The following is a 25,755-nucleotide window of genomic DNA, read 5'->3' on the forward strand; positions in this document are numbered from 1 at the left end:
GGCTCCCAGACACAAAGTGCAGACGCTGGGAAGAAGGAGGGTTGCATTCTGATGATCCCTTCTACTCTAACAAGTTTGCCCAACCTCCCTTCTGCCTCCAGTTGCGGGCAAACAGGAACGTCAGATAGAAAACCTGAGAAGTTCTGTTCATGCCTGGTGGTTACCCAAGGAGAAAGTGGAGCCCTTATTACAACTTAAAGGAAAGCAATGGAAATGGGAGAGAAAGAAATTAAAGCAAAGGTGCATGTACAGATGTATAGGTATGAAAGCAAACGCCTCCAGTCTTGACTGATATTTTCTGTCAGTGAAACAAGCTCCGTTTCTACAGATGATTTTGAGAATAGTGAAAAAATGTCTCCATTGTTAGGGTAATTCCACTAATTATCACTAGTTAAATGGATGTATGGAGCTGGTTCATGCCTGCACATGAAGCCTTTCAGCATAACACCGCATGCTATAAAATTGACATATAGGAGTCATCAAATGAAAATAACTTAAATTTTTGACAGCAGTACCGTGTGTATTGCAGTGTTTTGAGGTAGTATACTCAAAATTTAAAAACCTTTTTTGGCTTAGTTGTCCCACTAGAGAGAGAGAGCAACCCTAATTTTAATTCAGACTTGCAGCACTTAAGTCCTTCTTTAGTCCCTTAATGCCCTGTTTCTAATATTTGAGAACATGTTCCTCAGGGAGATTGGAAGAGAATTAAATTCTTCGCATTTCAATACCACTAATCCTGATTCCATTTTCAATACAGCCCTAATTCTGCCATGTTTACCAAGAATAAATTCTTTTATTAAGACTTCAGCTTGGCATGCAAGATACAATACATTTATTGTTTGCTTAAGGTTAGAAACACCAACAGAAACGAAAGAGTGGATTCTGCAGCATCTGTAATAATAATTTACTTCTGGCCTTTTGGCCTCATCATCAGTAAACCCTAGAGTATTTCTGCTGTCTCTTCCCTGACATAACCATTTAAAATCTCAATACCATTACAATAGGTGAAATTTGCAAGTGAGTGACTACGTTACAGGACCTTCTATGTTCTTCAACTCAGTTTCTACTCACATTAGGCACTTTGTTTTCATGGAGACCATTTTAAATATAAATATTTCTATCTGGAGGAAACAGCTTTTTGATGGCTTGGTTTCTTTGCATGTTTTCCTAGAACTGACATAAAAGGAAAAAAAAAAAATTAAGTGTCATTCTGGTAAAAACTGAGGCTCTCCCTTGCTTTGCTTATAAAACTAGTTAAAAAGCACAAAAGTACGTTTGCCTAAAATAGTTGTTTTCTATTGGTGACAAACAGAAAATGCATTTCTTAAGATGCACAGTCCCAACAGAAACATCAATGAACATAAATTGCTTCTGAACAAAGCCTCACAAACAGTCTCTCTTTATAAACAGCCAGACTACTTTTCTGTATTTTTATAAAAAGCTGACTTCCCCAGAACTCCTGCAAAATAACTTTTCAGGCCAAGTATGGAATTCAAAACAGTTCCTACTGAGACGCTCTGTGCCTATGAACTTACGAGGTTACCGTACATGCTATCAGCTTGTTTTGCCGACGTTATATGAGACATTTCAAACATAAGCCTTCCAACAAGTGCTGCTGTGCCGACTTAACCTGCTACATCTGGAATCATCCCACAATTAAATGTAGCTGGAAGCATGTGCACAAGTATACTAGCACATTGCAGTGAATATTTTAGACAATGTTCACAGGAAGCATAAAATAAAATGACCTATCTGTAGGATTTTATCTACCACACAGACTAAGTCACATTCCACACATTTTAAAGTTGAAGGCTTTAAAAATAGTCCAGTTTGCTTCTTGATGTTACTGGTCTGAGCTTTCCAGTTTCACTGTGGGAATACGCTAAGACACTGACAAGTAAAATGAGATCAACCACATCAGCCAGCAGCTTGCATATGCCTCCATTCACGCAAACACAGTGTTGCCATGGGTAAAGCATGGGATGCTGCCCGAGGGGCCACACGTGTAATCCCAGAGATGGAGGCTCAAACATCTGTCCCTGCCACCACCGCTGGTGAGGCCCAAGCCGTGCTGCGCTAGCTTTGCCATACGGCTGCTATTGCAACCCAAATTTTGGGTAACACAGAACAGAAAACTGGCAATCACAGAGTTCACACCATTCTGCCGCCTGCACAGAAAGTCCTGTCCTGTGAGCATCACTAAAACTCCCACATGCTCATTTTGCAAAGCACAGGCACAAGTATTTCAAATGAATGACAACACAGAGTTTTCCAGGCATCTGTATGCAGCATATACTTAAACTGCTCATCAGAAATACTGATGCATTTCTAAGGAGTGACTTGTAAAATAAAGAAAGTTTCTTTTTTTATTAAAGTGAAGGTGTTGTACCTCTACTACTGAAAACTGCAACTCTCAACTTTTTAGTCCAATGGTTTTGAGGATAAATGTCTCTAGCCCAATTTTTATTCTGTGCGGGTTACAGTAAGTATATGAAAATTATTATTTCTAATAGGGGCGCTAAAAGCTTCGTTACAGGGTCCCAAGTTTTCATATAGTCTACATCTTCAAAGCTAACTGTAGATGATAAAGCCACAGTCATTAGGGGTTAACGTTATGTGTAAACAAGCTACTAAAACCTGATTCTTGCTTAGACTGGTTACAAGAAAGAACATTTTTCAGCTCTGTTTAGTAGTTTAGAAACACAATATAAACAACAGTAGAAAGTTTACGCTGATGTTTCACTAGGTTAGGATCACAAGAGCAGAGGAAAAAAATAGACCACAAGGATTAACATCAGGCAGCAAGTAAGTGCACCTCTTTAGAAAAGGCACCTGTTATTTAAGTTAAATGTTATGAAAATACTGTCAGTGGAAATAAGTAAAAGGACAAACTTTAAGCTCTTTGAAAATCCTGCCTTCCTCTTCCTATAGTGACACATACAGTTTCAAGCTCACAAACTGGAACAGCAGAGGTACAGAAGTTAATCACAGAAGAGTCAGTGGGTTGGTTGTTTTTTAATTAGCACAAGATTTTCTACTTTCAATAGGATTTTAGGACACTGGGCCAGACTAATTCAGAAGGCAAGTAATATCCTGTTTACCGTTCACTGAAATCACATCCAGCAGCAGGACCAGGCGCATCGAGCAGGGGCGGACAACACAAGAGGATGATGGAGAGGGAGCTGCAGCACCACTCCTGCCTGGCTCCCAGTGGGAGCTTCCACACCCCACTCCCTCTCACAGCCCTGTGTCCTCCTCTGCGAGGAGCATGAAAAAAATGCATACCCACTAGCTGACAGCTGTGTCAGCAAAATCCCTGGTATAGATGCAGCTATACCAACAAAATTGAGCCATGTTTGGCAGCAGCAGTTCCTCTAGTACAGCTTTTCCTTTGTATGCATGGGGACATAATTATGGAGGTAAAGTACACCATGAAAAAAGAACAAACGCATCAACCAGAAAAAAGCAGATTCTCTTAGTCAGCAATCACGGAAATAATGTCGGTTCATGTCACTTTGAGAACAGGGATAATCCAGAAGGATGGGGCAGGGAGATAGGCTATGAATTCACACAGCAGTGCAAGACTGCCAAGCCCGGCAGTGCCTGAGGAGGTGCCACCACATTTCTAGGCAGCTGGTGGCCCCCAACAGGGAGCACGGGGCAAAGGGGGCCACCAGTCTCCGTGCCTTCCTGCTCTCTCCAGCTGGGAGCCACCCTATGCCCAGATATGGCCTGTCCCCTTATTGTGGCCACTCTTGACCCAAAGGGTCTACAAAGCAGAGACAGGTTATCAGCACTGCTGCTACTCAAACTGCCCAAAGACATCAGCCCAAAGACATCAGCTGGAGACACCAGAAAGTGGCTCGCAGTGACCAGAGAACAGGGGATACCAAAATAAGACTGTCTTTTATATCGCCTCAGGATTTCTGTAAGAGAGGAAATTAATGTTTGTTTGGTTTTTTTAACGCAAAAATATGAAATTATGGCTGTGCGGAAGCAAATTGCCCAGGATCTGTCTTGGGGGAAGAAAAAGAGCAGCACCAGTGTTAGCTTTCACAGAATACATTCCAAAAGCTCTCCAGAGTACATTTCAGATTGTCTTTCCAAGTGTGGATCTCTGGTTATATGTCTTCACTCCAGTACATGTCCCTCTCATTATTGGGGCTGCAGCAATTACCCAAGAGCTGAACAGGATGAAGAAACAGTCAGAACAAGGGCTGCAAGACCCCAAAGGCTCCATGCCGTGATAATTCATTTGGCAGAGCTGCCCTCATTGTAGACATCAGACTTCCAGATCAGTAACCAGGATTAATCCACTGAAAACACAGACAGTATTGCATTGCCAATAATCAAAGAAATAAAACATTCTGGGTAATGTTTCCTATGTATACACACACGCTTTTAGGTATTAACAGATTCAGTTGTCATAATTTTTTTAATGCAAGCTAGCACACAATACTTCCTGTGGCTTAATGGGGTCTTAGTGTTACCAGGCTCACTGAAATCCATGGGAACCACAAATAAGTTAAAGAAAAAAAAAAAATAATTAAAAAACCCCCGAAGTAGTTTTGAGTTGTGAATGATAGCCTCCCTGGTTAGAGTAATCTCAGTTCACCACCAAACACCAGCCACTGAACAACACTGGAGCCGCACCCAGACAAGTCAGCCAAAGGGTGGTGGAAAACCAGAAAATTTAGGTTAAACACCAAACTCTCCTCCAGGGTACATTTACATGAGAACACAAAAAAGAAAGCAAGCTACCGAGATTGCTCTTTATCTGTTTTCTTTTTTTGTCCTTGTAAACTGGACTGATAGTTACCAAAAGAGACTAGAAAAGACGTTGCTTCTGAAAGTAGAAACAGTATTTTTGGAAGAAAACGTACAGGACAATTTCTACCCTCTTTCAGCCTTGACTTCCCAAAAAATGAAGAAAAACAAAGTATAAAAAACCCAAATAAAGATTCCAAGAGAGTTATAAAAACAACATCCATTTCTGCTGCAGAAAAATCCTCTCAGTCAAACAACAAAATACATTTCAAAACATTATTTTGGGGAAATCCTTCAGAAGAAAAAAAAACTAACAGTGGCAATAAAATGTTAGGAAGCAGCCCTTTCAAAAAAAAAAAAAAAACACCTCTGAGGGCAGAACATCATTAATGAATAATAAGAGACATGACAAATGCATCACTGTTTTCATAAGGCAAGCTGAGGTATAGTCCGAATTAAATTATGATTCATCTTCTCCAGCACAGAAAAGTTTACTAGAAAATGTGAAACACCAAAAAAGCACTTCTTAATAGTAATTGTTCATCACACAGTCTGGTTCCAAAAGGCTGAGGTTTAAATCCTCTATGTTAGTCCTGTGAACAATATTGAAGGTCAGAGGTGGATGCACCTTCTCATATTAAAGTCTTTATGCAACACTGACCATTTGCTTCCAATCACCTACCAAGCCAAATGGCCTACATTTAAATACATAGAAGATGTTATCATCGGGCTCTTCATTTGTCATTCTTTCATTTGGAAAATTTATTTTCCCACGTACCTGTACTTTACTGCATGTAAGCAGGCAGACACTTTCAAGGGCCAAGGCAAAGAACGATGCCAATTTTTTCTAAAAAGTTACTCTTCTCACTGTCCTGTAGTCCTAACATTCACTTTACTGTATAGAAGATCCAAAATTTCTTAGTGAAAGAATGCATCTGTAGGAGGCTACGGCCAACATCAACACATACGTATCTGAAAGTCAACATTAACAGTGCTTTTACAGAGCATCTGTAAGTGTAAAAACATTGCAGGTATGTTAGATATATCCAGAAAGTTTTATGACACTGTTACCGTTTCATTCCCATATACTCACATGAGGGTACACGTAACAGCTACAGCCGTTTGGGGATTGTGAAATGATGCCACGTGGTGACTACATGTTCCTTATTTGAGAATAATGTTTGCAGTACCAGAGTAAATTGAAGGCATCACATTTCTTTCCCTTCCTACCACTACAGGAAGGCAGCTAAAGCTGCTTTGATGCCCCAACTCTCAAACAGTCTGTAATTTTCAGAGAGAAAGGATTAACTGGTTCAGGGTTTGCAGAGCCCCTGGTACACGAGGTCCTGATTAGAGCTGGCTTTGTTAGAGGAAACAACAATTTAGGAAGGAAAGTGGTTTACAGAAACATCTTGGGTCAATTTGGTTTTGCTTTAACACAGCCCAGCCGCTACCCACCGGCTGGATGCCCATTGGCCCGCACCGCAGCGCTGCTGGCCCCCCAGGGCCACACTGGGGAGGATGAGGGGTGGCGGTGCCCTCGCCCCAGCTTCCATGGGGCTGCCCACAGCCCCTGCGTGGTCCCCGAGTCCAAACCTGCACAGCCAGACACCCCGAGCCCTGTGCTCCTCCCTCACCGTGCCTGCTCTGCGAAGAGCAGGAGCTGGGGAATGGGAACTGTCAGAGGTTTTTCAAATACTGGGGAAGACAAAGCTTTTACTCAACTTCTGATCAGAAGAAAACCCAAATTCTGTCCATCCAATGTGCTTCAATAAAGCAAACCAACTGAAGCCATGAAAATATATTTCTTTATTACAGTTCCTTCATATATAGTTCAAACAATTTTCATATTCCCAACCTACAGAGACCAAGAAGGAAAACAGAGTTGACCATTAGAAAAAGGATGGAAAGCAAAATTTCTAGATGTAAGCTATTCGCAAAGAAAATATTGTTAACTTCCCCACTTTACAAATATGATTTAAAAAAAATGTTTTGTTACTGAGCCTGAGACCTTATATTGGCTTGGACTTCTCTCCAGTTTTACATTAGCACAGAATTCTCCCTCTCTTCTGCGTACAAGTAAACAGTATTGCTTTTATTTCACTGAAATGTGCAACCAGATCTTTATCTACACTCCAGTTATGAAGCTTTAGTTTACTAGGAATAAAGAGTTAGCTAATGCCCTAATATACTGGCTGTATTGCCATTGCAATTAAATACTAATGCAACCAGTGCCCCAAGAGCTATACACATAGAACAGCATAGGCTTTGTTGCAGCATCTGTCAAAAGTAGGACATCCTTGGAGCTCACTACATGGGGCTCTGAGTGTTCACAAACCCACAAAAACAGCACAGAACTAGCCTTTACTTGCATTGTACTTCCTTCGCCATTTAATTACAGACTGTAGCAATCTGTATTTGGCATCTTGCTCCGCCATTGCCATCCTGAGCCTGACTTTTGGCCGAGGCATCAGCACGGAGGTGGCTGGTGATGGACAGGTGCAGACAGAGGAGGGCAGATCTGTGTTTGGAGCAGACCAAATTCTGCCATTGCCTCCATCGCAGCACAGTGCCAGACCCTGGTTAGGGATGAGCAGCTGAAGGACCCCTACACAACACCACTCACTAGAAAACCCAAATTGGCAGAAACACCCCTAAAGATCATGTAGTACTTTTCAGCTTTGCAAAGCATTGGAGCACGGGGAGAGAAAAGAAAGAAAAGAGAAATTTAGAGGTACTGTTGGACACTTTTTGCTCCTCAGCTTTTCTTTCCAGCTGAGACTTGGAGTTGCTGGTTGGTTGTTTTTTGGCTGGTGGAGGTTGGTTTGTTTGTTTGTTTTTAAGAGATTCATGATACTTTTATTTTCTCTCCCCCCAAGCAGTTGTTTGGAACTGCTACTTGGATTACCAAAGAGAATGAGCAAGCAATAGACTGTGTAAAGCAAAGAAAAGCAATGATATTTTCTGAAGCAAAAGCTGAACTATGATGTAGTATTTCCCTTTTCAATTTTGAACTGAAGTTAAAAACAGCTTCTTCAGTAAATCCCGCACTCACAGGCACATGATCACAATTGAGTTGCAGGTATTTCAGTTATTGCATGGAGAGAAGGAAAAAAGAAAAAAAAAGAAAAAGGCATACACCACAAATTTTGCACAGTTGGCACATCAGGTCCAAATGGATACAAATGGCATACTACGAGCTCACCCCCTCAAAAAAAAAGTGAGTCAACATACAAACTAAACTTCAAATGCAATAACCTGGAGAGGAATAAGTATGGAGCAAGTTTAAAGGGAACTTATATCAGCCCTGGAAGCAAAATTTTCAAGGAACAGTGCTTCCTTTTGCATGCAAGTAACACTACAGTCATATACTACTTAAAAGAAAACTTTCAAACCAATAGCCAAAGGAAAAAAAGAAAGAAAAATTAAATTAAAAAGCACAGCAGCATGAAAAAAGCTTGCATGCCAGTCAAGAGATTTCCATAACGTATTTCGAAATCAGAAATCCTTATGAAAGGGAGTTGGGAAGTGACTTCAACAGTCACAAAATCAGTCCATTTCTTTAAGGTGCAGTGTGGGAGATTTTACCCCCGCCCTCATTCCTGCAAAGTGCAGATCACTATGAAATACATTAAGTTCAAATACTCCAGAACCTCCTCTGCGTGTAGCACACATTATCATAGCAAAGGCTTTGAACATCAGTGCCTCTTTGGTGGCGTTTCTGGTGCCTGGTTCTGCTATGCAGGATGAGAGGGCTGTCAGACCTCATGTTTCTATCAAAGCTAGACTGAGCTTGATGTCTCCACTGATGCTATCAACTGCAGGGAAACTTTCAAATGAAGTCTATCAGACATACCGCTGTGTGCACCTATGGAAAACGGGCTCTCTTCTAGCCAGATTAAGCTGCTACCTTAATCTGCCACATTTAAAACCACATACATGCACATCCAAGGATATATTACAGTGATTTGGTTTGTGAGCCCATATCCCAGGGCTCCTGCTGCCACTAATGATGTGAAGCCTTTCATGAAAAACTCTTTCATCATATTTCCTATGATGGCTTATCTGTGCTCCATGATCCAAAGTCCTCCTTACCCCACCATGCATAGCTGAGGCTCTTCCATCTCCTCCCATTGCTGACCACCACTGCCGCCAGCGCACGTGACCAGTGCCTTGCCTCTGGGGGAGCAACACAAGCAGGCGGAGAAAAATTCAAAAGCCTTAGCAACTGAGTGTTTGCTTACCAGATGCCCTAACGCAGCAAGTCAATGACACCCAGAACAGTTTATTCCTAGCTTTCTATGATCAACATAATAGGATTCTTCAGTTATTAGCTTATTTTTTTCACTGCAACAAAAGATGCCCTATGTTTGCATAAAAGAAGAAGACTTCAAAAAAAAAAAAAATGTAGAGTTGTAAGTTGCAGATGTTGAGTTACACCAGCGTCCACTACAGTCTGTCCTGTTGTTGCCTGTAGGATGTGCACATGAAACACCGCTTTGACAATATATACACTGGGTCTAAAAGAGATTACTATAAAAAAAGTGCAGAAGGCAGCACATCATTGGATTCCTAATACCCAGTGTAGCAATTAATTATGAATCAACTTTTACAGAGCATATTTCTCCAAGGCATCTTGGCAGGCAGTTTATGGCAACGCGTGAACACTTCACCTCAGTATTTTCAGGTCAGACTATATCCTAAATGGGTCAGTGCAACATCAGGCAGAAAGCACCCTTCCTTTCTAAAAACAGCAGCTGACAACTTTGCGCAGGCCCCTCACAGCCCATCTTCTTGCAGTCGGGGCAGCTGCACTTACTTGATTACTCCTTTTACCTCATGGCAGACCTTTACTGTCAGGGCCACCCCAGAGTAACCACGTCTCATAGTGCTCTGGCACAGGTCTATTAATCATCAGCAGGTTAAAAGGTCAGATTAGCAAATCTTCTTAAGGCACACACCCAACAGGCAGGGGCAAGCATCTCAAGCGAGGGCATTCAGCACAGCCACTGCTAACGTGACTCCACTTCTCTGGGTCTACAAAACGTCCCAGCAGGCAGAGAGAGTGCCCTGCGCTCGCAGGCATTACCTTCACAGAGGAAAGAGACCATCCAGGCTCTGACCGACTGCTGTCACCTCATAGGCACAGATACTTCATGTGTTAAGAAATACAAGCGTGTTGGATTTATTGTACTTCCCAGACAGAAACCCCAGATTAGCAACAGTTACCGACACAATTACCACAGGAGTTCCCAAACGGATTTCTCTACATTCTTGCCTACATCCCATTTTTCTGATCCCTATGAGGTTGCACACCAGCACATCTCACAGCTTAAAGCTGAAAATTTTACTGCTGAAATTTTAATTGAAAGCGATAGGATCATAATCTAGAATATAGGTTTAGGGGAGAGAAGAAACAGGTAAAGGCAGAAAAACCTGAATTAGCAACTAAAATACAATTTTGGTGGAAGAAAAAAAGAACCTTTGGCCCGAGTCTCACTGCGACTTTGACATTTTCTTGCAGAAGTTCACGACAGTTCTGTAAGTGACACTGACCAAAACCTTCAAGTCACAGTATCTTGAGTGAAATTTTTAAACATGCTATACAAGCAAAAAGTTCAGCTGTTTCCACCTCCCCTCAGCATCAGCAAGGTTATCATTACACTGTGTCACTGCTGTAAAACAAATCCAGTCATCTACAATTGCACCACGGAGAAGATGGCTCTGCTGAAAACAGGGGAGGGACTGCATCTGCTGGGGCGTGCCAAGCGAAACTCATCAGCATCACAGCACATGACTAAGCATGTATTCGGGTACGTCAATACTCAGCCATCAATTTGAAAAGAAAGGTAATTTCGTCTTATTCCCCCCCTCCCACCAATCTGTAGCTACGGGAAAAGACAGAACATTTCAAATGAAGTTTAAAAAGCCTTAACAATAAAAAACCAAAACACCACAAGATATGAAACAATTACTTACTGTTAATATTCTATTTAAGATTAAAATGTATTAGGTAAGAAGTATTAGAAATTAGGATCCTGTTTCTAAAAACAGAAAAGTGACTGCAGATACACTTGACAGAGACTACACATATGAATACAGGCCCGTGAGGTAAAAAAATAGTTAATGGAAATGTTGCCTTTTTTTCTTAATTCTAATTGTGAGAGGCAATACTTATGTTGTCAATACTAGTTTCTAATGACTGGGTCGAGAACAATCAATTAGTTTTCATTTTAAATTCCCCAGAACTGGCAGAAAAAAGAAAAGCTTACTCTCTTCTGGATATCTTCCCCCAAGAAAGCAGAATAATAATTTAAAATCATAATGGAATCATCAGCCAAAGGAATAAAACACTGTTTGGCATAACTTCCTCCTCCAAAATTAAAACACATTAATTTCAGCCCTGTGTCTGGCATAATATCCCAGCAAAATATGAGGCAACGGACAAAACCCATAAGGAAAGTAGAAAATTTGGATTCAAAACATGAGCTGCTTCTTAGTATGAAAAGGGTATATTTTTCTCATTAGAGAAACCGTCATTAAAAATAAATGCAACAAAAGCTTCTGTGAACTCGTCAGAAGCACTGATCACAACCTTACAAAGTCTGTTGATACCTAGTAGGAAAGCCAGACAAAGCAATGAAGTAAGTTGGCTTTCTACTTTGTAGAAGTACCAATAATTCTCTCGCACGCATATTTTCAATAAACTTTGCATGCAGGTTAGCATATCGGCTACACGATAGCCGATTCAGCAGACAGACAAGGATAGCTTTGCCATTCTTCGCTTGTCTGTATGTTACTTCAGCAGAGCAAATAAAACCGAAAAGCAGTGTTTCACAGTCTGTTTGCAAATTAGAACTGTTAGAGTAAAAAACCTTTGATATATCCACATTGATATTTACTTCTAAATTAAAAATTGTATGCAAATGCAGATCTGCAACACTGTATATGCCATTCCTTTACTTATCTTAGAACTCAGTGAACTAAACGTGACACTTAAATAATGATACTGCTATTTTCCAGAAGCCAGTGCTTGTAGTTATATTGGCTTGATATTTCAAACAACTCAGAGCGTCTTAGGAACACATATCCTATTAACTGACCCAGAACTTATGTCCTGTTGAATGTTTTACTTGTCAAAGAACCCACAAAACTTTACCTCAAAGGGTAAGAGTTTCATATTGACATTGCTTTGTAGAACTACCTGCTTTAGCTGACCATATGAAGGATGCATACAAATGCTCCATTAGAAAAAGCTGAGTCAAGAAACTTTGTCAAACAATGTTAAGTCATTTACGTATTTTATTGGATGTCAGGTTGAACCTTGGACTTACCTTTGTAAGAGGAAAGCGTGGTGAACAACTCACAAAAATGTCTCACCTTGCTCCGAAATAGCCATGTAATTCCTTTTGTTCTGCATTAATCCATGATAAACATAAAATAAAGGGGAGACAAACGTTTTGACTCCATAACTGAGCTTGAAAAAGCTTCTACACCTAAGTTACTAATAACACCAATCCATTCATTAAGTCAGGTAGTAGCTAAAGAAGTAGTTATATACATATTTGGTGGTATATATTTAAATGAATGCATAAAGAAGGCCTTAAGATATTATCAGGCTTCTGCATTTGTCATGAAATAGCATTAGAAATATTGCTGGAGCCCTCTATATGCACGCATTCAGGAAACAATCACAACTCCTTCCTCAGTGAAAAAAAAAATGGAGAGAACGAAAATAACCCTGCCCTTTGCATTTTTGCATAGGCAAGTATAAGATAAAGACTTTGTGGATCTCCTTTCCCACATAAATACACGGAGGAAAACTTCCAGATTCCCAGATGAGAAGGAAACCCAGACAGAAACCTTCTCCTCCGAGAAGGGGGCCAGCACCCACTGCTGCCACCCACACCCAGGCCTCTGCCAAACTCCTGGCACACAACACCGTTCCTCCCTCCCATGCCAGCACCCGCTGCTTCTGCTTTGCATCTCCCAAAGCCATCTCCTTCGCAGGACTGCAGTCAGCCCCAGGACACCTTAACTCTGCGTTGAGGCACAAAACGTGCTGAACTGCCCGAGGTCAGCATCCTGCCGAGGCCAAGTCCAGGGGGAGAAGAGGTGCTCCTGAAGAAATAAAGCCATTCCCCTCTATATGCTATTCTACATTAATCTTGAAAATTGGTATGTGACGTATTCACTAAAATTACTCTGCAGAGGACACTAAAGACAATTTTTTCCCCCCAACATGCATAAAGCAGGTTGGCCTACTGCACATTAACCTCTTCTCCTGTCCACTTATCTAAGCATCAAAATTACAAATAAGATGCGGCTGACCTGTAGCGCTGGTTGTGTCTTACTGTACCGCACAGAGTAGCTCTGCAGTATGTGGTGGGGAGTATTACATTACTCACCACCCCTCTGCTGCAGTTTCAGCTCAGATACCTACTCCCAAATATATACCAGGTACCCAGGACAAGACCCAGTGCTTCATTAAATATTTGGCACATTGTCTCAAATTACCTTTGACACACAGGGTTATTTATACATCGTGGCACATTGCATGCCTCTGCGACAAGATAGCATCACACAATACCGTATGTCAGGAATGCAGGCAACAGATTTAAACCAATCCCCACGTCAAGACACTTTTACTAGGAAGCAGGTCACAAACTGAGTAATATCCGTTTTATGCACTGAAAAATGTATGCTATTCATTTCCAGGAAATAAAGTCAACCACCCTAATCCTTCTCCCCTCTCACATACACTCCCCATCAGAACAACAGAAAGACGGTTTCTTTTGTCTTAACGGGTTCACCGTTGGGATGTATTTAGTTCTCTATGCAAGCCTTATCGTTCCTCATGCATTTGCTAGGACACCTGATGTTGACTTGGTGCAAGGGCAGTGTTTCAGAGAGTAATTACAGCAAGAGGTATTTGGTTACATCCACTGAATTCAGTTTTGAATATGCACCAATAGTTCATATTTATGGAGCTTGTTTCCCAGCCTTAAATGTGCACATTTCTGATACTCATTCAACCACATTAATGTTCTGAACACAAATACTGTACAGAGGAGTGTCAGCTCTTACTTTTAATAATCCATAGATGGAAGTGGGAGGAACCTAGATTCTGTAGTCATCTTATGAAGCAAAACTCTGAAATCTGAAAAATGTCTCCAGACTTCAATATTCTTCTGTCCCTACAGCCATGCCATTACTTAATCAATTTTCTGAACGTATAGAAACAGTTGCACAGGTGGCAACCATAAGAATCCTCAGTACTCAGTGAAGGGGAAAACCAAACACCTGGCAGAAGGCTAGGAGTTTGGATCTGAAAGAGAACTCATTCACATAAATTATCCAAACCCAAATATCACATTTCATCAGCAGTTCCTTCAATCCAGCTAGGATGGAAATGAGACCTGGAGAAGTAGATTCTCTTCTCAGGATGCTCGTTCCTTTACAACCTCCAACAGGAGAAACGCAATGGAGATTCAAGTGTACAAGTATATAACGTGCCAGATTCACAGCTGGGGTGAAGTGACAATGACAAGGATATCTAAAATGAATAAAAAAATTAATAAAATCAGCACTGACTATACATTTACTACCATGAAGTCAAGCCCAAATACTTCCTGCAAAAGAAGCCCCGAACTTCCTCCTAATCAGTTCAGATTGCTACTTTATTATTATTATTATTTATTTTTATAATATATTACTTTATTATTATTACCTAGCACAGCATAAGGTGACACAGCATAAAGAAAATCCGTAATAAACAGCCTGATAACAAACATATACAATAGACGATCCTGTACAAAAAGAAGCTGATTTCATGAGTAAGCAGAAACCAAAACCTACCCACTATCTCATAAAGTTCATTAAGGGTAATGTTTAACTAGAGGGTTTTTTTCAGCTGGAAAGGGTGTCAGCAGAGAACATTGCGTTGCATTATTAATTACTCCCTTGCTTTTAGCAATGGCCTTCAGAGACTGCACTTGTTTCTCTAAATCCTTCTGTGCTGCTCCTGGTGTGCACAAGTTTAGAGGCCAAGGGTATCCCTAACACCACTAACAGATGGGACTCACCTCAGCCAGTGACACAGATTATAGTTATTGCAATATACTCTCATCCGATTACATGCAAAAAAGAATTCCACTATCTGCCAATCCCAAGTCTTTGAAAAGAGAGGAGAAAATGCATCTTCTGCTCCACTGTCTGCTTTCCTTTTTTTTTTTTTTTTTTTAAAAAAACTGTTAATAATTTTTTGCTGGACTCCGCCATATATGATTTGAACATGGTAGACTAGGAAAAAACGTCTTGGAAAATTTAAAAACCTTTCAATTGGCTTTTGGAGTTGCCTATTCAGGTAAGAAAGTGGCAAAATATCTTATCTGAACCAAGTACTATATTGATGTACTCAGTCTTTAAAAAGTAACACTATATTAAAAAAAACATAAAATATGCAGAAGAGTTAAAATAGGCAATTGAATTACCAAAGACTATTTAAAGTTGATTATAAAACATCCTCACATATTCCCAACAAAAATTTCACATGGCTCTGGAAACTCTATTTTGATGCTTGGCTATGGCAGTTAAACAGAAGGATAAACTGTAACACCCCCTCGGGCATTACTGCAGTCTACCCAGGCAATAAGCTGCAAGCTTAAAAGGTCTGAGAAGGATTTATCGTGAACTAACGGATCCAAAGAACCCACTTTTTAAGAAGCCAAAACTCCACAACACACACTTACGATGCCAGGCACAGTCATTTTAAAAACTGAATTGGTAATAAACGCTTGGCTGAGTGTAGCAAGTAGAGAAACTGCTGGCATTGTTCATCCAGACCAATGCAGCTGAGATGCCGGTGACAAGAACAAAACTTTAAATCTAATTCACATATTCCCATTCCACAATTCAAGAAACCATCTGCCTGAAGAAGTTAGGTCCCAAATAGGAAACTTTCAGAGAGCAGGTAACAAAATGCAGCAAAGTGCCCAGAAACAGACAGGCAGGTGATCTCTGAACCCATGGGCTGTCTTCAGAATTATTCCCTCCTCACCAGGTCTTACCATCGCAGCTCTAGGAGGAAACAAGCAAGAAATGAACACAAGTTCAGGCTTTCCTCCTAGTTACTGGGACATTGAAATAATCAGAACACGAAATGAATATAAGCTAGGGCAGCAGTGTCTATCATAATTTGTGTTGAGGTAGGGTCTACCTTTCCCAGCAAGGAATAGGGCTTCTCTTGTTCCCCTCCCTGCATAGTAGATTGCCCACAAAAATTTGAAGGGAATAATAAAACGAAACAAAAAACCCCAAAACATAACCCCTCACTAAACTGCAGCTCAGAGCAGGAAGAGGGCTTGATAGCACAGGCAGCTCAGATTTGAGCACAAGTCAGAATTTTTTTCCTTTCATGGAACTAAGAGTCTGAGTATGACTAAAAAGATCATTTTGGGGAAGTTTTTACTTGCTTGTAAATGTAACTATGCATAGATGAAAGAGTTATTCTTAGTCATCTTCTCCATGTCAAAAATAAACCCAGCAATGTCCAGAATGTGTCACAATACAATATTAACTATGTATCTGCACAGTCATTGAATCCGTGGACACTTAATAGCCTTAATTTAGAATATCTGTGTTTTCTGGAAACAGTCAAACGTACCGTGCTGGAATACCCAGAACTACTAATACCGCTTCTAAAGGAGTCAATTTGCAGCATAAACACCTCCAAATCTAGTCCTAGTGATGAGCAAAGCAAACGGCGTGCCACCCCTCAGCAGCCAGGGTACCAGACGCAGAGCAGAGGCTGCGTTCCTCAAATTAACAGACTCCTTGCACAGAAGGAGCCTGAAAGGAGAACGTGCAGCAAAGAAACAATTTGCTCACGTACAAAACGCACATGCTAAATGTATATTATACAGGTATAAAAGTATGATACAGATACATACGTGCCGGGCCGCCTGTACAGCCATACAAAGCAAATCCACAGCCTTCCTGTAGCTCGTTGGCTCTGGATACAACACGCAAGCAAGCTGAGAAAACAGAATGACCGTATGGGGAGGCAGACCTCAATTTCAGTCATCTGAAATTGTCTTTGTCTTAAGGGAATCAAAACACACCATGCCCCTAAGAAGCAGAGCCTCTTCCACTAGAAAACAGAGCTTTTCTGCTGACGCCAGGGGAATCAAACTGAGACGAAGGACTCCTGAGGAACAGATACACGTTACCAAGGACTCACAACAAATGTTACAGCCACGTGGAAGAGTCCCAATGGGAAATATATAGCATTTGAAAGTTTTCCCTTGAGTTTTCAAGATACTAATTATAAAATACCAGAGCAGTGAGGCAGCTGGAGCTGATACAAGGTACGTGCTAAAAGAGGTGAAAGACTTAAAGCATACTCATGGAGAAACCGGATAGCAATCACCTCTCTTGTTTTATGGTTTCTTAAAGAACATCTCCAGCCAAAAAATAGGTTCTCTCACCTCCACAAGGAATGGGACACGGACACCAGACAAGAAAAGTCTGCTTCACAATATCTTAGAGAAAAACAAAATCTTTTCAGATCATACTTATTTCTAGATTCTAGACAAAACTGAAGGAAAGCTGAACTCCTCACAAACAGTGCAACCACCACCCTGATATCAGGGATATTTTACTGCTGTTATCTTTAGGGCAGCATTAAGGCAACTAAGAACAAAAAAATAAAAATAAAAAAAAAAAAAAAAGAAAGAAGTTCAGAGTTTCAAACAGAGACAACTTCTAATTTCCGTATACTTTACTGGTTTGCTAAGAAATCATCTAGTTTTACAGAGAGGTGAGGAAAAGGGAAAAGTCACATCACTTGCTGCAGGCCACATGCCAAGAGGAATTTGGATGCAGCATCCTTCAGTTTCCCATCAAAACTTCATTTCTCCACCACACAGTATAAACTGCATCTCCAATATTTTTTTCTAGTACTATGAAGAGAACAGCACTAACCAATGTCAAGCAGCATTTTAAAGCCTTTACTTGTCAGGTATCAACTTGAGAGGTCTGTTTAATGTGGGGGATAATGTATGTTTTGCAGCAACAGTCTTGAAAGGAGAACAGAATGAAACACGAGTCGAATGCACTGGTACCTGGCTGGTCAGCCGAGTCATAAAGCAGCCTCCCAGCACACAGCCTTGCAGGATAGGGAAACCAAGATGTAGGAAAAGGACCGAGAATTTCTCAACCCAAGGCTTTAGCTGAAAAAGACCATTATGCCTGTGCCGTAAGTAGGTCTGTCCATTCACACCAGCTGATTAATGGAATACTGATGTCTCCTGGTGTATGTTGCTGGTGTCCCATCACCCCAGCCCTGCACTATTGCCACTGCGGGCTCTGCTCTCTGCCCGAGGGGGGAGGCAGCAGCAATAAGAAGGAGATGGGGCGAGATTCAAGTCAAGGGAGTAAAATGGCTAATTACCGCTTTGGACAGCAAGTAAAATGGCTACACAGATAAATACAGCACTTGTCTTTTTAAGACAACTTGTATTTTTAAGCAAAGAACTGTAAAATTGTTGTACGTGTTTCAGGTTTCTAAAGAAGTGAAACGACAAAAACTGAAACCGTACATAAGATTCAGTCTGAGTAAGACTAAGATCAGCGATGTGTTAAGTGTTAAATGAGTCAACATAACTTTAATCCTTAACATGCCTACTGACCTCATAACACACAGAAAAACTATATAGTATCTCTAGAGTTAGGAGCAAAAGCTTGCTGATGCTTCAGTACAGTATTTTAGAAGTGTATTTTTCAGATGCATCCTCCAGAAAGGATAAAATCCACTGTATTTAAATACCCAAATACTTCAATACGTGGACATACACTTAATTAGAGTGCTTGTGTAAATGATAACAGACATGATTTCCAGTTTGGTTGTTGAATAATCTGTTTTCCACCCATGTAATATAATTAGCAACCAATATGGAGTGGTGAAATGAGGGAAGCAAGATGCCCTCTTTTCTCCCAGATCAAGGCACTTCGTGAACATCAATTAGATGTTAATATCCCTGGGAGGCAAGCGTGACAAGTCTTATTAAGCCATTTTAAAGATTAGAACACTGAGTCACAGAGAGATTAAGAACTTCCTCAAAACCAACAGCAGAGTCAGAGAAGGGGCAGCTACACCCCAGCCAGGCCTGGCAGCACGAGACTGCACTGCTCCACCTTACTACAAGATTTAGAGTTTCTAAAAAAACAACAACAACAACAAAAACACACACACACAAAAAAAAAAAAAAAAACAAACAAAACACCACAAAGAAACCCATCACACAGAAGTCCACGCTCATATGAAGTTTCCTGGCCGTGCCAACACGCCTCAGCATTGACCTGCAGGGACCATCTTTAGATACAAGAATGCAGTTTGGTTTCCACACTCAGATCACATTTTGGCTGAAAGTACCAGCAAGGTTGCCAATTGTAAACGGTTTTTAAAGTCGACAAAGACCTCCAGATCTTTTCCGATAAGCTTGAGAGAGAACTCAAAACTTTTTGATGCTGGTTCAACCCTATAAGCCTAGGGGCAAATAAATCTACAATCATCAGTCTTCAAGCCAACCCACGGCCAACTATCTGAATTCAAGTCACATGCTGAATTTACACATTAAGAAAGTAGTGAACATGACAATTACTACCATAGGTTAACACATACTTCAAAGCACAAAGAAAAACCCAACAGATGCCATATTCAATTAGCCCAAAAGGTGAGCAGAGAAGGATGTTACGCTGATTAACACGCTCATTAAGACGCGTCCAAACTAATAGCCCACTTCAGTGCTGTAACGCGTTTGGAAAGCATTTTGCTGTCTTAATCGCAGGGTACTTACGAAGCTAAAGATTATTTTTACTTTTCCAGCGTCGCCCTCCGACACGGCACGGGAGCGAGCCCACGGAGTTACCCTTCCTCACCGCAACCGCGCAGGGCACAGGTACAGCCCTCGGCCGGGAAAGGGCCGCGGCCGCCAAAAAACCCCAAACCCGCCAAGCAAAGCCCGGGCCGTCGGGCACCAGCCGGTCACCCCCCCGCGCTCCGCCGGGCGCCAGCCGCCCGCTCCCCGCCACGGGACGGGCGCGGCCCCGAGCGCCGCCACCCGCGGAGGGACAGCCCGGCTCGGGGTGTCCCCACTCGCCGAGGGACCCTCCGACCCCGGCGGGGAGCCCCACCGCTCCCACCGCACCTGCTCCGCCCGCGCTCCCCCCGCGCTCCGCGGACCTACCGCTGGCGGCGGCGGCGCTCCGCATGCTGCCCGCGGCTCGGCGCGGCTCCGGGCGGCGCGGCGCGGGGCGGGGCGGGGCGGGCAGGCGGAGCGGGGCGGGCGGAGGCGGGGGCCGGTGGCCCCAACGCCGTGCGAGCCGCCGCCGGGCGCCCTTGCGCTTCGAGCAAGGTGCGTTTCCCCCGCCGCCACTAATCATGATTATTTTTTTTCCTTTTTTTTTTTTTTTAAATTTCGCCTCCTCGTGGCTTTTCGGGACCGGCCGTGCCCGGTGCCGGTGGATGCCGCGCAGGGACAGGGGCAGGGACTCGGACTCACCTGTGGCCCGGCCCCGGCCCCGAGCGGCGTCCCCCGCTGCTGCTCCCCGCGGAGACACGGCCGGGGCGGCGGCGGCGAAGGTGCCACCTGTAAATGGGGGAAGTGGGGTGTGTGTCAGCACGTCCGGCGGAGCCTGAAAAAGGGAACCGAGAAGCCGTTTCTTTTGTCTGTTTAGGTTCTACATTTGAGGAAGCTTAAAGGTCATCACATATTCAGGAGATTTAAGAAGATTTAGGTCAGCAGGGAAATGAAAAACTACTGAAAAGAAAGTTCAGTGTTGACAGCTAATGTAACTAACAGCACTTTACAGCTCCTTGACTTCTATCAACAATAACACCACTATGGCTAATAGTAGAAGTGAAGTTTTATGAAAAAAAATAGAATAAAGAAAAACAATTAGGATTCACTGGTACTGCTGCAACATGGAGGATAAAATGTTCCGCAGCTAAAGCTCGTATCTACTAACCTAAAGGTTTGATAAAAACCTCAGCAGGCCTACATTTAAGTAACTTAAAACATTCATAAGTATTTTGACATGTGCCACACAGACATTATACCTTAAGTGACCTTGAAGAAGGCTGTGGCAGAAGAAGGGAGCGGAACCCTAGTCTGCCATGACATGAGCTACCTGACCTTTTTCACACTTGCCTGCTCAGCCAAATTTAAAGTTGCTTCGGAAAACACGGAGAGAAAACAAGTGTGAATGTGGCCCTATTTATCCGCACACAGCTGAATGTAACACAATCTCTAATGAGCCAAGCATTTAACCAACTCTAAAATAATTCATTGACCTCAAGGTAAGCATTTTGTTGAGGAAAATACCTCTCATTTGGGTTGAAATTTGTCTGCTAGCTTCTTGCATCGTGCTTGGCTGAACCCAAGTTTTACTCAATCATTAACTTTTGAATTGCAGCATTTTTATCTGCTTATTTAACTTTGGGAGATTAAATGTGCTTTTTCCTCAAAGTTATAAAAGCTAGAATGTAGAAATAATGGTGCACACCATTTCCCTGTTATCTAAAAGACTATCTTATTTAGCAGCCTTGAGGAAGGCAAGAACAAGGAATGAGAAAATGCTCTTGGCAAACTTCCAGCAAAAGTGATCTGTAGTTAGCAAAGGGGGATGTGTGTATGAAAGAAATAATATCTATATGATTGTATATGATATGATATTCGTATCTATATGATACAAAGGCTTCCTATTTTCAGTCCAGCATTGTGAGGCACATGAAAGCAAGATTTCTCCACAGAGAACCCAGAAAATACACAGTCAAAAAGAATTTAACACCTCCTGGGAAATAGTCCAAAACTGCCTTCTTTAGGAAAGATGTTCCTTCTTGGTTAGGAAAGATGCTTACATCACTGGCCTCCCATATATGTCTTCACCTTTACGAGCTGTCCTCTTCCCTCCACTCCTCTCAGAATAAGTTAGTAAGTCCATAAAAAGATAACCCTCTCCTGCCAAGTCCTTCCAATATTTTTTTGCGCTCCTAGAGGGAGCTTAGGGGCTGCGTGAAGACCACCCGGGACCTTGCTATTCTAATAACTATAATTAGGATATTTACCGATTGTCCTTAAATATTTGATCTTTGAAAATGGCCAAAAGATTAATGTAGAATTCACACTCACTAATCTTAACTGTTATCATAACCATCTTTTAAAATTATGTTTCATTAGATGTTACTTAACCTGAATTAAGAAATTCTTTATTCACAGTCACACCTACTCTCTCCAAAGGAAAACAGAACTAAGACACAGTCTAATCACTCCGGGCTAAGATGAACACGCTTCAGTAAAGATTAGATTAATAAACACTAATCAAGAACCACAAATTTGGCATTACATGTGGCTCCCTTGGCTACCCTAGCCCACCCTCCTTTATGTGAAGCATGAGACATGCAACCATAAAGGGAAATAGCGACTTCTCTGGGTGCTGCGCAGCCACCCCTTCCAGTGAGACCAAGTTCCTAACCCTTTATTTTTAACAGTGCAGCTGCTTTGTAATTTTTTTTTTTATATATATTTTCAGTCCTAGCCTGTTGGCCCCCATTGAAAGGCTAGGAAAAAGGAGTAAGAATAGCCTGTATGAAAAACAATATGGCCTTATCAACTGGTATAAAGCCATGCCTGCTAACCCCGCTGTAGGATGTCCATCCCCTTACGGTGGCTGATTATGGCTCCCTTTCCTGCCATGTGCAAGCCTATCTATTCAAATTCTTGTAAATGTAGTACTATCTACATATCCGACACAATAAAAGCCCTTCTTGTGGTATTTAAACCACCTGTCTGATCTTTTCTGATTAATTGTGGATTTCTTCAAAGTTAACAGAACTTTTTTATACAAAAGCGGTGGTCTGGTTGTTATGTCGTAGCCTGAGTCTCAGGACACCATGCTGAACTTCCTCCTCTATCACTCATCTCCTTCACGCACACACAGTGTGTATTGGTTCATGGTCTATAAGGTGAAACTAGCAAGAATTCTTTACCTTGCAGGGCTTATCAGGGTGAAACCCTCATATAAGGGTAAAACCTTGACATTCTACTCCATCCTGTGAAAGGGCATTATGGGTAGCATTTTCCTGCTCTTGGTTTGAAGTTTGTCATCATATTCATCTCCGGTGAGAATCAGTAGTTAAATACAAATTTTCATATTCTCTTCCTGCAGTAATGCTTTTTCTTTTAAATGAACATATAAAGCCATTAGAGTGGTTCTTTTAAAGGAATTTGCTTTATAGGTTGAGGAAAAGAAAACAGATCTAGGGAAAGGAAGCTGAATTCTTTATGTGGGAGCATATGATTTTCCTGGAGCCTGGAATAGCTGGCTTTTCTTCCCACATGTGCAGGAAATAGCCCTTCCTACCCGATCCTGAATGTATCACATAATACCCTTAGCATTTAATGGAACTATTGTAGTGTGAGACACCTTCTAAGCAACATTTCTGTTCAGGTTTCTAAACACATTAACAGATTTATACATGGCTATTGAAGAACAGTTCAAAACACTTCGGTTCATTGGTAAATAATGAATATTTAAACTATTCCACAGGATCCTTTTTTTTCTTAATTAAAAACCTAGACAGAAGTACCAACAAAACACACGTAGCTAATTTTCTAGCCCTTGTCCCACAGATGACTACAAGTTCATTCGTTAGGGAAGTTTGGGGATGGGTCCTTCATCACCCTACCTTCCTCTCATTAGCAATTTCTCGCACACTCACTGCTTCTGCTGCAGTAACAGTAGTAGGGCTCTCCCACGTTTGCACAGCACTGCCAGGATTTGTATTTGCTCTCTGTTGCCTCTATCCTTGAAGAGGGCAAGCTCCAACAAACTGCCCCACAGCACACCTGGCCAGTAACACATCTCCATGTTGGTAACATTAGTCCTTCTTTCTCCAACACAAATATTCTTTTGTTTGAATTTGGGGCATGGGTGGGTCGGTGGGGTTCTTTGTTTAGTTTTGGTTTTGTTTGTTTGATTTCCCCCCCCATATGTGAATGTTTTCTCTGCTATTTTAACACAAAAGGAGATAGAGCTTGTCTGATGCAGGTTACTGATACAAATCTAGGATATTTTCACATTCTGGATCATGTCTTTGCTGGTTAAATCTCCCTGAAGCCAAGACGTGAAATTTCTAATAATACAGCAAATCTTGCTCCCAGTACCATTCAATATTAACTGATTAATTTCTTAAGACACTTTGATAACTGCAATCTCATAGAGAGAGTACCCAGCTAGGCAGCACCAACCTCTTCAACATCTTCAGTTTGTGAGTCAAAAAATTCCATCTTGGAAGGCAGAAGTTATGAGCCTCACATGCTCTAGGATAACTCTCTTGTTAGTAAGGCATAAAATTATAATCCCGTATAAATCACATCTCAGTGTCATTTCACTTTGTGTAAGGGATAATGTCAGCTTTGGTGATGTTGCAATTACAAATCATGGAAACGTGTTTTTAGTTCTGAAAAGCAACAACCAGAACCTTAAGAAGTTTGAAACTTCTCTTGGGCCACATACCATTTTGTAAGGTATATTTGAATTTTGAGAAGATTTGACAGGTAATCAAATAAGGTGGACTTTATGAAAGGTAGAATAAATCATTATTATAAATAGTTGCATTTTCTTTTTTTTTTTCCTCTGTCCTTGTTGTAGCCAGTCTTTTAGTTAGCTGCTAAATGATTTAGTTTTTCACAGGGATATATTTGGATATTTTCCCTAAGGAATATCATAATTATTGCTCTAAAAGTTTTCATTTTATTAATGCTCAGTTGTCAGTGCCCTAGGGGCTTTATTCTACAGATATTTTATATTTTCATTTCTGACATTTGGGGTTGTGTGATCAGATATTTTGATTCTGCTTTGATTTGCAGGAGTCACTGCTCTGTGAAATACATATGAGAGAATATCAAAGGCACAGAGCTACTTCTCCTGTTGAAATAAATGTCAACATTTCACTGACTTCAGAGAGAAGAGGATCAAGTAATTAAACATTGTTTTGCATGGATTCCAATAGGCTTTGGATCAGGCCTCATTTTCCTAGCTAGTGCTTGCAGCTTTGCTGCTTTGGATTCTGCTGACAAACGACTCTCTGTAAAACTAACCGACCAAGCTCAACAAAGCTGATAAGATTTCCTTCCTGCACTGCTGTGCTAACACCTTCCCTGAAAATGTACTCTGAGTTTGGTCACACTCGATCTCACATTAAGACTTTGCAGAGCAAAATGTCAGCTAAATTGATAAAGAAATTTAAGTTAACGCACAGTCTTTCAAGCCAAATGATTCCAGGCTGCATACAGCTGGTAAATAGATTCTGCTTTGTTAGGGTGCTAAAACATCTGCACGAGCCAGTAACTGTCACCTGCTTAAAGGATGTAACATTGCAAAATAGCCAGCTAATTTGCTTCAGATTATATCAGGGGGAAAATACAGTGATCTGCGATAGAGATGCTAGGGAATTTTTCTAAAAAATAACCAACAACAACAACAACAAAACCAACACAACAGACTTGTGTATTTAGCACACACCTGCATTACAGTCATTTCTAGAATGTGACTGTCCGTGAATAAAGGGAATCTTCTGTAAGTACATGCTTAACACAAATTAATCATTCTGTATGTGTCGTCAGCGAGAACCTGAGATTATTTCTTGTCTGTGGGAAAGCTTCTGTTAGAGACAAAGATCACTTTCCAGATGCTTTGATGTTAGCATATTAAATCGTAGCAGAGATTTTATTTAATTAAATGTTATTTATGTTTTGTGGGTGTTACTGAACAAAGTCTTTCCTGAGTGTCATTAATGGAAGAATGACAGACAGTTTGAACCAGTGAGGACCATCATGATAAGTCTGAGTGCAAGAGATAGTCTCTGGTGATATTTTAGGGAAATTTCTGTTTCTCAGACAGCTGAACACTCAGATGTACTTGCTT

General features: G+C 41.3%; 1 protein-coding gene across 3 annotated transcripts in view; it reads right to left on the reverse strand.

The window, feature by feature from the left end:
* The window catches only part of MICAL2 (microtubule associated monooxygenase, calponin and LIM domain containing 2), a 133,798-nt gene extending 113,761 nt beyond the window's left edge, over positions 1-20,037 (reverse strand). For all 3 annotated transcript variants that reach the window (XM_082484785.1, XM_082484787.1, XM_082484786.1), the window contains exon 1: positions 20,016-20,037. The gene's annotated coding sequence lies outside the window, so the exon portion shown is untranslated. The remainder of the gene's footprint in view (positions 1-20,015) is intronic.
* Between the last annotated feature and the right edge of the window lie 5,718 nt (positions 20,038-25,755).

This window comes from Vanellus vanellus (assembly GCF_965231255.1).
Source record: "Vanellus vanellus genome assembly, chromosome: 6".
Classification (NCBI taxonomy): domain Eukaryota; kingdom Metazoa; phylum Chordata; class Aves; order Charadriiformes; family Charadriidae; genus Vanellus; species Vanellus vanellus.